This window comes from Apis laboriosa, unplaced genomic scaffold, assembly GCF_014066325.1.
Source record: "Apis laboriosa isolate Shangri-la unplaced genomic scaffold, ASM1406632v1 scaffold125_cov141, whole genome shotgun sequence".
NCBI lineage: Eukaryota > Metazoa > Arthropoda > Insecta > Hymenoptera > Apidae > Apis > Apis laboriosa.
In genome coordinates, this window is record NW_025221145.1 from 1,169,485 (window position 1) to 1,183,970 (window position 14,486).

The following is a 14,486-nucleotide window of genomic DNA, read 5'->3' on the forward strand; positions in this document are numbered from 1 at the left end:
AAATCGATACAATGGAAGTGAATCAATATCATTCAAAGTTGTTAAACAAAGAAATAAACAAAAATACATTAATTAATAATTAATATATTAATAAGAAATCTGAAATTGAATTGATTTTATAAAATTTTCACGAAATTTAATTTAACATCTCAATAATAGAATTAATAAAATTAATAAAATTAATAGAGTAACTATTATAAAATTGAAACTATTAAAATTATCATTTAAAAAATCTGAAAGACAAATTACCTTAATACAATTAATAATTTAAATATGTTATATAGTTTTAATAGTTCTTTAAAATTTTTTTATACAAAATATAATAATTATAAAATAATCCTATATTAAACGAAATAAAAAAATAAACCAAAAAAGAAAGATATCAATCTGATAATAAATACAAATAAATTAATAATAATACAATAAATAAATAATAATTAATATAAATATAATACGAAGTGATTTTCTAAAAATATTTACAAAATTTAATTATAACTATATGCAAATTTGTCTTCTATATTGATTTGTCATGTGTGCATGGAATATCACACATCACGCTTCATATTAAAAAAAAATTTCATTCGATGAGCAAATAAAACTGACCATCATCTTTTAATAAGTCTTCCATCATAAAATAGCGATCTAATCATTAGAATCATTATCGATTCTAATCAAAATATTGCGAAAGATGCTTCTCTTATTATTAAAAGGATCGAGTATTATCAGATCGAAATCGATCGCCGTGTTAATTCACTAATGAACAACTCTTGATCGATGTGACACGTTTAAATTAATACACTGTGATGAATAATTCATATTGATCGATCGTTTATCGATCATCGTGGATATAATGAAAAAACATGTGATTTTGATCCTATGAATAGTATCTTATTATTTTAATTATCTAAAGATTAGAAATTTATATTATATTCTAACAAAAAAATTGTTAAATTTTAGATATTTTAATTTAATAGATTTATTAAGAATATATATAAAATAATAGGAAATATAAAACGGGATAATAGATATAAAATAATATGGCAGGATATTCAATATCACTTTTACTAGAATATTGCTTTATTCTGTTTCATTATAACTTATAATTTATCTAAAAAAAAATCGTTTAAATGTTTAAAAAAGTAAAAACTTATATGTATACAATCAGTAATATAAAAGTATGATCTGTTCATAAAAGTATGAATAAAAATTTTCATTATTTTAAAAAAAATTAAAAATATTTATTTTAATAAAAATTTATGCATATATAGATAAATTAATAAGTTATATTGAAGCAATTTTTTATCGACGAAAAATTTTTTTAAAAAGATAAAAGTGAATTCTCAAAATTTCAACACTTTTTTTTTTTTTATATTTTTAATATAATTTCATTTGACAAAAATTTTTTATAAAAAAGTAATAACACTAAAATTTAAACATTAAGTAAGAGCACTAAAATTGGAATATTTTTAATTTAAAGTATTTTGTATCATTATAAAATTATATTTTAAGCAACGAAAAAAATAAATTTTTAAAACTAATTATCGTCATTATCTCAAAGTAATTCTTCTAATATTCAACTTATAAGATATATATATCAAATATATATATCAAAGTAATTCTTCTAATATTTAACTTATAAGATATATATATATATATATATATTTTTATTCATTGTTAAAATGAGATTCCAAATATATTAGTAAGCTTAGTTTCTTGATTTCGATCTAGAACATTTTCTTATAATTCTATATAATTTAATTATAATTCCGTATATTCTATTATTGCAAAAATTCTTTATTGTAATTTTAAAAATTTATTTTAACTTATGATATTTCAAGATTTTATCATTTATTATAGTACACATTTTTTTCTAATTAATTTTATATATTTTTCATCTGTTTTTATTTTAAATATATTTTTATTATAATTTTTTAATTTATTAAAAACAAAAAATGTTCCGCATGAATATTTTTTTATTATTTTTATATGTATTTTATTTGTTTAACAATGCATATTTCTTATATTTATTTTTAATTTTTATTTTTAATTTTTAAGGTCAAATTTTGTTATGAATTTTTCAAAAACTTCTTCGAAAACTTATCAATTAAAGAAATATTTCTGAAATATCTTTCCTTCATTGAAATTATAACATATATTATTCACAGCGATCGCGATCGGAATTCATATGTTCACAGTTCATGTTCTTCCTCTAGTCACCTTTGTGTCCGATTTGAATAGACCGGCATGCTCATATTCGAATGAAACGAACGTAACGGACAGCAGCAAAAACGTACACGACTCGATCTGGGAAAACGGTGTATCCCGTTACCTTCAATGAATACATTTCTTCCTTGATTGTGGACAATGCCTTTCAACTTGTCCTAGGACGGATCGTTACGAGAAGGATTGTTTTACCAGTCAATTAATTCAGTACTTATAAAAAAGAAATCGAGAAAATGTAAGAAGTAACGCGTTTTATTAACTTATTATTTATAAATTTATTTATGATGAATTTTCTTTTTGAAGTAGACGAAGTAGAAAAATAGATATATATGTTTATTGATAAATATTATATATTTTTAAACTTTTTTATGAATTTTTCCTTATATATATATGGTAATTAATATTATTATAATTTCTTACTAATATATGGTAATTCATATTATTATTGTAATTTTTTTTCATTAAAAATCGGTTAAAAATTTTTACTAATATTAATTAAAACAAATTATACATAATTAGCATAAGTTAATATATTATAAGTTCTTATTTAGCATTAATTCTATTTGTCATATTGTTTATTATATCGTCATTAGCATTATCGTTATCACTAATATTTAAATATTAAGAATTATACAGAATATACATATACAGAAATTAATAAATATTAATATATTTATATATATTTATATTATATTATATATATTTATATATTTATGAATAGTTAGAAGATTAATTTTAAAAAATTATAAAAACAAAAATTCATAGACAAAAATATTATTTGAAATTTATTTATTTATTTAATTTATTATTAAATTATTGAAATTAGATAAAGTAAAACGGGAATAAATTAAGACTCTATCTTTATTCTTATTTTTAATATTCATCTTGATAAATAAATCTCAATTGAAATTTTTGCGTATTGTTTATTTTGATCTTAAATTGATTTTCTAAAAGTATTCCATAAATAAAAACTTATATTGTACTATTTGTATATATGATAATAAATGAATTAATTCACTTATTAATCAATATATTCGCATCCTAATTTAATAAGTAAATATACATATTTAAAAATATGAAACCTTAATTATTATAAATCTATTATGTACAAATAAAATATATTAATTTATGAATACGTAAATTCATTCATTTCATGAATACATTTCATATAACATAAATGATTGTAAATTAAATATATTATTATTAGCTTTTTAATTTTTTTAAAAATACATAAAAAAATTAAATTCATAATGTTTCTGATACATTGAATTTCAAAAATATGAAAACTTCATATTTTTCAAATCGAATCAATCAATAAATCCAATTTTATTTGTATATGCTTATCATCTTTGCAGAAAAATGATAAGATAATTTTATTTTATGATTTTTGATGATACTGTTTTTTTTATTAATACAAGAAATCGAGAGATCGAAGAGATTTAATAATATATTTTTTTAAAAAAAATTTTCAATAATAATTTAAGTGTGAAATTATATTCGATTTTTGAATATGATCAAGAAATTATTAATTTTTTTCTATATATGTTTCTTGATTTTCAAAATATTTACAAAAAAATATTATTATTATTCAATTGAATTTCATATACCTCTCTGATAGTATCAGTATATGACCGCCGCTATTTCTATAAACATATCGCAGTGGTTGGCATCCAAAATATAACGGGTGAATCAATAAAATCATTCCTATTACTTTCTTATAAACTTTGAAGGGTTTCAAATATCTCAATTTCAATCTATAACTTGAATATTTTATTTTTTTATTTTTTTCAAGTAATTTCGTATTCTAATAAAATAAACTTTTTTAAAAGAGAAATTGTAAAATAGTTAAAATTCGTTAAACATAATATTATTATTTTGTTTACATTCATAAATCAAATAAGAAAAAATAAAAGAAAATAAAATTATTTTGAAAAATATTACAAAAAATAAATATTTATAAATAATAAAATGAAGATAAATTATAAAAGATATTACAAGAAAAGAAAAAAGATAGATATATAAAGCTATTAAAAATAAATAACATTATTTAAAAACATTCTAAAAGAAAGTTATAACATGATTATAATCTGGATTAAATTTATCATAATTAAAAAGCCGAAATAAAAAAGAAAAATAATAAGTAAAAAAAACAAACTGAAGAAGAAAATTGAAAATTTAGAGATGTATGTATTCTCAGGATGCACCAGATTGTAATTCCACTACTGATTAGCACAGCATCGAAGAATGGCGTTACGCGCGCTTGCGAGCTCGCGCATTTGTCACAAAGAACGTATATGATTTACATGTATGCATAGAGGCCATGCGCACCTACACACTTAGCGCCGGTTTGGCAACACGATTGGTGCAAGGCCTTTAACAGCCAACATGTTGGCTAACATCAAGCGGCGCGCGGGCGCATGCGCGTGCACGCCTTCGCTTTCGTGACACTTTAAATAAACCATGGTGGGGAATAGGCACAAAAATGATAAACTGCTATAAAAATCCCGATATAGACGCGAGCACGCGTGCTCACGCGTCACCGTGATCAGCCAACTTAATGTGCCGACACTGCACAATGGTATCAATCTTCTCTATACTGACTGAAATTAAATAACAATATTATGAATGTTCGATATGTCATGAGATTCACAAATTTCAAGAAACGAATTTGTGGATTTTAACAATATATTATAGAAGATTTATTTAGGCATTTATGTTTATATTATAAAAAGAATATTTCAATTGTATAGAACAAAAACGTAAAATGCTGATTTGCGATGGTGTTTGATTTTCACAATAGAAAACTCCTTATTCGCCAATTGAAGGGAAATTGAAGTTCAATGAGAGTTTCTTAACGAGACAAAGAAAGCAATAGTTCCATCATCGATTTTCTTTCAATCTGCATTCATAAAATTTATATATTTATCTGCAATATTCTACTATATCTAAATCAAATGATATTCTACTAGCTAATCAAATAATATTCTCTATCTAAATCAAATAATATTCTACTATATCTAAATCAAATTTTTTTATTTATTGTTGAATTATTAATAATCAATGAACAAAAATATTTTGATTATATTTTTCAATACATATTTGATTTTGTAATATAAATATTTTTTATAGATTTTCATTTTTTAAATACAAATCTATGTTTTTTTCAAAATCTATATCTTTTATAAAAATTTATTTAAAAAAAAATTGCAATTTTCAAACTTGGAAGTGTTTTTATAATTATTTAGTGGTTCTGATTTTTCAAGTAAAATACAATAAGTAGTTATTACATTATCTAAAAAGAAAGAAGAAAATAATTATCAAAATTAAAAAAATTCTAAAATGCATCAATTTTTTTTGATATTCTTCAATTTATTTCAAAAATTAAAGATTTAAAAAAAAATCTAATCTATCATGCGATAGAGCAAATTTTTTTGTTAAGGAAAACATAAAAGAAAATTACAAAATTACTTTTATTTTCAATAAAATTTTTATAGAAATGAAATAGTTTGTGTGAAAGGCGACAACGGTGATAATGATAGCAATTGCTTTATCGCGATTCTGATATGTTGTATACTAAGCATGAAAATAGTATCATTAAGTATAATTGTCACTGCTGCATATTTTGTCAAATTTTATTTTACAAAAAAAATAATTTTCTAGTTTCTCTTAATATTTTCATTAATAGAAAAATCTATCGCATGATATGATTAGATTTTTTTTTAAATCTTTAGTTTTTAAAATAAATTGAATAATATTAACAAAAATTGATGTGCTTTAGATATCCTTTTAATTTTGAAAATTATTTAATCATATTTAGATGTTTATAATATAATAACTTATTTATATTATTTTATTCGGAGTATGCAAAAATTATTTAGTGTTAAAAAGAACTGAATAATTATTATTATAAAAAACATTTTTAAATTTGAAAAATGCAATTTTTCTAAAATTGATTCAAATATGGATTTAAAAAAAAAATAATTTGCAGATTCATAGGATATTATTAAAATTTCTCTATTTCTTACTCTCTTCATAATATACAAATATTGATTGTACATTTTATATAAAAATTCTTATTATATATTATATATATTATATATTATATATATAATATATTATACATATTATATATTATATATTATATATTATATATTTAGTGCTAAACAAAATTTTCAAGCTCAATTGAAAAGACTCGAATTTGATTTATCAAGTTATAATATCAATTATTAATGATAAAAAAAATAAATAAATAAAAGATATAAAATCTTTCATAATAATTCGTAGGAATTATTTGATAATCGTAGTATTACTTATCCATTGTCTCTTTTATTGATTTACATGTTCTATCCTATATATCGCGTGTCTTATCTTCTCATCTTTTGCGTGAAATAGAAAACGAGTTTACTGATCGATATTTGATTCTCGGATATCTATTCATTTTTCTCAGAAACCGTTCATTGATTATCTAATAATATTTCACATTTGTAAGAGATAAGTGAATTAGAAAAATACGCATTGAATATAAAAATTTTTTTGATCATTTTTATTAATTTTTTTTTAATCATTTTTTATTAATAATAGAATAATTATATATATATATATATATATAATTATTCTATTATTAATAAAAAATGATTAAAAAAAGAAATTAATAAAAATGATCAAAAAAATTTTTATATTCAATGCGTATTTTTCTATACTTCTATATTTTTCTATATATATATTCTAAAAATTCATGTATTCCATGTATAAAATACTTCATGAACAATCTTTACATATCACTCCTTATTGCAATCCTTCTTTGATTATGATATTTCTGAACTGATCGATTTAATAAATTGATAAATCAATCGTAATTCTCATTAATGATAAACACTGTTCAAATTATTCATTCTCATCGAATTCATGGCAGCTCTCAATTAGTTCGCTTTATTTCAGATGCTTTGTTTCATCATCATTCTTACGGATATTATCCGCACATCATATTTACGGATCATATTCCTTGCCACATGTTTGTTTCTCTATCTTTTTAGCAAATAGAACAAAATGGTAAAAAGAATTAATAATTGAACAAAAGCGATAATAACGTTCACGATACTTTCTTTTATAGCTTGTATTCAAAAGAAATTGCGAATAAAAAGAACAGCATGAAATCGGTGTTTACATATATATATATATATATATATATATATTACATATATATATATATATATATATATAATATATATTTACATATAACTGTTGCAAATGTAGAGAAACATGTAAATAGACCTTGATCGTTTTAAATTAATTGCTCGTGTCTAGTATGGCTCGTCGTAAGTGGTCAGCAGTCGATATTGCCGCGATTGCACGTGAACGATTGCATATATGTGCGCACGCGCTGTTTTATGCACCTGACCTCTCAACGTCGCATGTTAACTTCACGATGCCAATTTCGCTAATAATTGTTTACTTATTGTAGAATTTTAATAATAATAAATATAGCTAAATCTCGGTAATTTGAATCTCAAGAAAAAGCTAAAATTTTTTATTTATAGCAATTTCATTTTATCTAAATTTCTAATAAAAAAAAGTTAACAAATAAGAATTCAATAATAAAAATTCAAGAATAAAAATTTTATATAAGGATTAATATTTTTTCAGTTATAAAAACTTAAAGAAAAAAAAATATTTTTAAATGTTATTTTTTATTTTCGGATATTCTAGAGAAAAAAGAAAATGTATCAAATTCATATCAAATCGATATTGACAGTTTATTTTAAATTATAAAGATACAAATTAATCGATGATACAAATTTAATTATAGAAATAAATTTTAACTTTGGCATTTGAATTGAAAGATAAAATAATACATCAAATATGTAAATTATATAAGTTTACATTTAAACTTATAAAGATTTTAAAATTAAACAAAAGGATCTGAATTAAATTATAATTTTATAAGTTATAGAAATATATACATAATCGGATCTCATAAATTAGAAATAGAAAATAAAGTTAAAAATAGATTATATCAAATTAAACATTTTGATTGATATTTTATATTATAGATTTTTATTAATCGTTTTAAGATTTGTTTTAAGATAATAAGCATTAAAATTTTTTAATGAAATGTTTTAAAGAAAAATAATTAGCCTTTATATTGTTTAAGAAATTCTTTTATGAAATTTATGATTATAATATATATATATTGATATTCTTTGTACAAAATAATTTTTATGCGAAAAAATTTTTTGAAATTATTCTTATAATTTTGAATTTTTAAAGTGCTAGTTTTTTTTTTATTTAATCTTATATTAAAAATATGACATTTTAATAATAGAAATATTATCCTGGATTGCAGAAATTGCAGGATTAAATTGCGAGTAAATCCTTTATATTTTTCTTTTATATATGCAGTTCAGAAATGGAATTGGATGCATGCAGAAGATGTTTATTTATATTATATATTTGAATTATATGACATATGTATGCAAAATGTATGCAAAATATTTGTGGCTTGTTTGGTTAAAAAGACTTATTTATTAATTTTTTATAATTGAAGTTCGCGAAGAAAAAGAAAAAGAGATTAAAAAGAGATTAAAATTGTTTTACTTTCATTATATTCTTGTTGTATTTTATTCTCACTTAATTCAACAAATTTAAATTAATAAACGAGTCTCAACCAATATTTTGTATTAATTATTTTTGTTAAAACATTTATTTTTTATTTATTTTGATTTCTAAAATCGATTCTTCAAAGATATATTACGAATATATTAATATTTTATATAATATTATATTATATAATATAATTATATAATATATAATATATATAATAATTATATAATATTTTATATAATATTTATATTATATATTATATATACATATAATATATAATATAATATAATATATATATATATATATATATATTAACATTTTGTACATATATAGTTTGCCATAAAATCGGAATATAGAAAGGTAAAAAAATTATAATTTTTAATTATGTAAAAGAATGATTAATATTTTATATATTTATAATATATTTTTAAATTATTTATTGTGCAATTTTTATTAAAATATAAATTATAAATATATAAAAAAAAATATAATTATAAATACATTTAATTTTATTTAAAATATAAATTAAAATAAAATAGTAAAATTAAGTAGTAAAACATAAATATTATAGAAAAATTATAATAAAATTTAACTATAATATTATTATTACTAATATGATATTTATTTCTATTGATATATTATTGATAAAAATATTCACGTGGTCGGTATAATAAAACACAAATAATAAACACAAATAATATTTGAAAGTTAAATATAATTTAATAGAAATAATTTTAATATTTAATAAGTTGAAAATTATATAAATGATAATATATATGTTTAATATTTTCAAAAAATTATAAAATTTATAATTATAAAAATTTCTCTTAAGTATTTTTAAGTTTCAAAATAGACAGGATATAAAAATAGATAGTTGTATTTTTCACATTTATATATGGTGAATGTCATAAACGACATCATCGCAAAACAATTAATCCATTATTTTCGATAATATTATTACGATGATTTTATAATAATTACTTTTAATACTATGAAAATAATTACTTTTTTATAATAATTACTTTTTAATACTATGAAAATTAATACTACAGAATTAATAATTAGTAGATATATGCGATAATAAGTTACGAAAGCAAAATAAAACAATCTGCCGATGTGATTTTCATCTTTGATTTTTTCATGTATCGATAAGAAAAGCTGAATTAATATTTTATATTTTAGAAAGTAATTCTTAATCAAGATTCTCGAATCAAGAATGTTGATAATATGTGATTAACATATAACATGTAAATGAAATAAAATACTTTAACATAATGATACCAATAAAGATTAATAAATAAATTAATAAATTTATTCATCTAATTGTAAAATGAATAAATAAAGAAATCAATAAATCTTTTATTCTTTCTAATAATATATAAATTAGAGAATTTTTTTCATTTTTTTATTCAAATCTATCAACCAATCAAATTTTTTTTCTCTTTTGTAGAAATAATCTTTCAACCAATCAAATTTTTTTTCTCTTTTGTAGAAATAATCTTTAAAATTGAATATTAATGAATTATCACATATGAACAAAAAAAAAAAAAAAATATTTTTTATCAAATTAACTCTATTCGTTAAAACGATTTAACTTTTCTCATCATGATAAAAAATGAAATATGTTTACTTGGAAAATGATTATGCAAGGCATAGGCCGATTCAAATCGGATTATCATTCGATTAGTTGTTTGGTAGGCTCAGATGGAACTCTCCCTTTCGTGTGTTACCAACCGTCTGAATCGCATCCCGGTAATATATTAAAGGCAGATGAATCGAAGCAGCGGCTATTTTCGTCGCGAAACGTTTAATTTAGAGTCTAAGTACGCGGACTATATATCGTCCGGCGCGCTAACAAGTCTAACCCTTTCAGTGTTGTAATTACGCGCTGAGATTAATAGCGACGTTTCTATTTAGCTTATGGTAAGAGATGAACGCGCGAACGATGAATTATTTTTGCCCTGAATGCAAGATGGAATGTGTAAATATCGAAATTGATCAGGAAAATTTTATATAGTTTTTAAACTACCAGATATTGATTATCGCGGAAATTCAACAGATTTGATTATAAATAAATCATTGAGCTGGGAATTGATCGAAACAAGTTGAAGTGATTTCTTTTCTGAAAATGTTAAATAATAATAATGATATAATTAGACATAATATCGATATTAAATTTTTTAAGATGAAATATATATTTTTCTAAGTGTATGGAAATAATTATTTTTTATTAATTTTTATGAACGAAAAAAATGTATTTTGCTTATTTTTACAAAAAATATATAATATATTCTACTTTGAAACGTGTTTCGTTAAAAAAAGATATGTTTATTATTTAAGTACTTAATAATTAACTAAAACATTATGTTGAATATTAGATATATAAGATAATAATTTTTTTTAAAAATTTTTTTAAATCATTTTGTATTGCATTTTCATGCAATGAGATTTTGTAATTTTTTAAAATATCATGTTTATAGTAAGGATATATAGTGCATATCTTTTATTATGTTAAACAATTTTTTATTATTAAATAAAAATGTAATGATAATATATAATATATACATCCAAAATAAAATTAACTTTTTGTTAATTATTAAGTATAATACTAATTAACGATATAGATTATTAATGATTTATTTTTATGATATATATTTCTATATTTTTGTAAAATACTTAATATTCTAATAAATTTATTCTATCTTGATAAAATAATTATGTCAAATTATTATTATTAAAAAAATATTATTTATTTTTTAAATTCATATATATTATATTATTCCTTAATTTTTAATGAATTAATTTTAAAAATTTCTTATTTTTTGTTTTTTTCATAGAATTTTCATTTTTATTTTTGATTATTGAAGAATTTATACAAGTATACATATTTATTGACTATAAGTTTATATTAAAAGCTAACTCCCTATTGAATAGAATGTAAATTTCGTGGAAATTCAGTAATTGACAAATAAGATCCGTTGTATAGATGAAATATTCTATTTTATATGCAGAAAAGAAATCATTTATATATGTATTATTTTTTTCAAATGAATAAGTTTATTCAATTCTTATTATTTTACTTATTAGACAATTAATTATTTTTTATTTTTCTTTATTTTAATTACGTTTCTTTTATTAATTTTTTTATGAATATATACAAAATGAGATAATAATAATGATATCAGAATGATTCTACATGAAAAAATAATTAGAATATATATTTTTTCCGAAACTTTATTTTCAAGAAAAATAAACTTTAAAGTTTGAATAAAATTTGCAAATTGTGAGTGCAATTTAACTAGTTATTTTATTATTGCTTTTTCTATCTGAACAAGGATCAATAAATATTAATAATGATTAAAATAATATAAACATATATTTATAAATATGACAATAATTGAATTAATATAAATCTTTTGCAGATTTATCTTTTATTGTTTATTATTTTGAAAGTGTAAAACAAATATTGTTAAAAGTGTCTTTTTTTTTTACTGCTTTTCTCTTTATTCAAATATATATTTGACAAATTAAAGTAACTGAAGAGACTCTTTAAGAATTTTTTGCTTTAAACATGTAACATTTTACATATTCATTTTGTATATTTGTTCTTTTATATGAACAAAGACGTTTAACTTTTTTGTTATTTATAAAGAATTATTTTAAATTCTATGATAGAGCAAGCAAATAATAGAACCAAATTGTATTTAGTTTACAAATTTAATTTAGAAATCAATTTATTAATTTTTAAAACTTCGTTTTTGAAAAAAAATGTTATTAACTTTTTTTCTTATTTTTTTATGTCAATAATATAATCATTCTCTACCGATTATATTATAACTGATCCCTTGTATTTTGTATACAAAATTGTTGATTCTTATTATGTTTAGAAAAGTTAGAAGAATTGTAAAAAAAAAAAACACAAATAAAATGGAAGAATATTTTTTTTTAAATTATCCTAATTATAAATTTTAACAAAAAATATAAGTCTATTTTTCTTTATTTTTTGACTTATAGTATATTATATAAAGTGTTCTTTAGAAGCAAATTCAAAACAATCAATGGTATCAATTCTTTAAAAATAATTAGATTAAAAAGAAACATAATTAATATTTAAAACTTTCAAGAAGCTATTAAAAATATGTTCATATTAAATTTCAAATAAATAAAAACATATTGATAATATAAAATATATAAATAATAACGAAATATTAAATTTAAAATCTAAAATTATATAACATTATAATAACATTATTAAAAAATAAAAAAACATACATATATGTATATCTATATGTATTAAATTTTTATTCAAAATATTTTCTTTTTTATTCAATATATTTTCCAATATATTTTATTCAATATTATCAAAATCAAATTATATATTATTCAATTCCATTCTTCTAATAATAATCCAAAACTTTAATTTCAAATTTATCCCATTTTGAAATTTCAACTCCGTTGCTTCAACCTTTGTTCCACAATTAGCAACTTGTTTATTGACCGAGGCAAATCGAACGTTTTCCAGAAAGAGGTGCTCTCTGACGTCTCTGCTGATCCATCACGGAGGACAAATTGTTGAATCGTCGCCAAGAAGGAAATGTTTTGCAAAATCTGCTTTACATATCGTTTTTTATATATGTTCTCCGCAAAATAGAATTAGAAAAGATAAAATGATGCATAAACATCAGTTTTTTAATGAGAACATAACGATCGTTCGAAATGATAAGATAGAAGGTCCGCGGTGTAACGATCAACTGAAATGATAGATCGTTTTTAGAAAGTACTGAAACTTACACGCATCACGTAATCATATCAAATCTATGAAAGTCCACCTACATATAAGTTGTATATATACGAATCGCTATTTCACCTCAAGCAGTGAAACCCAAGACGCTGTCCTTTCGAGATTGCATTTATGCATCGTGATTAAACATGAACTAGATACACATCTTGCGGTCAAACAATGTGTTCTCTCTCTCTTTTTAATACACTGATTTGTATATATTTGTATATACGATTATTGTATATATAGTATATATTGTATATATTGTATATATTGATTATTGAAAATTGAATTGATTTTGTATGATTATCGAATAAAAAATTTCGAATATTGTATCGAATATTTTTGAAGTTTATGATATTTGTGAGATATAAAAATAAAAGAAAATATATTAAATTAAAAGAACGATTTTAGTTTTAAAAGTGTGAGCAACAGAGTACATAGGTACAGAGTACATAGAATATATAAGTTAAATATAAGTTAAAAATATAAGTTAAAAATTGATTGAAAAAACTCATCTTATCCAGTATTTATATATTGAATTATATTAATAATTATATAATTTTTGTTATATTTATTTAAATTAATCTTATCACAGGCTAATAATTTTCGATTGAATAATCAAAAATTGAATCAATGTTTTAGAAAATGTGGATTTAATTTTGAAAGTTATTTTTTAATATTCTGTATCAGATAATAAATATTAAAATAATATTTAAATTTAATTTTTTAATTATAGATTATGATATAATAAATTTAGATTATGATAACATATTAATTGATTTTTTTATAAAAATATTAAAATAATAATTAATATATATATATATTAATATATATTAATAATAATAAATAATAATAAATAATAAAAATAATATATATATAT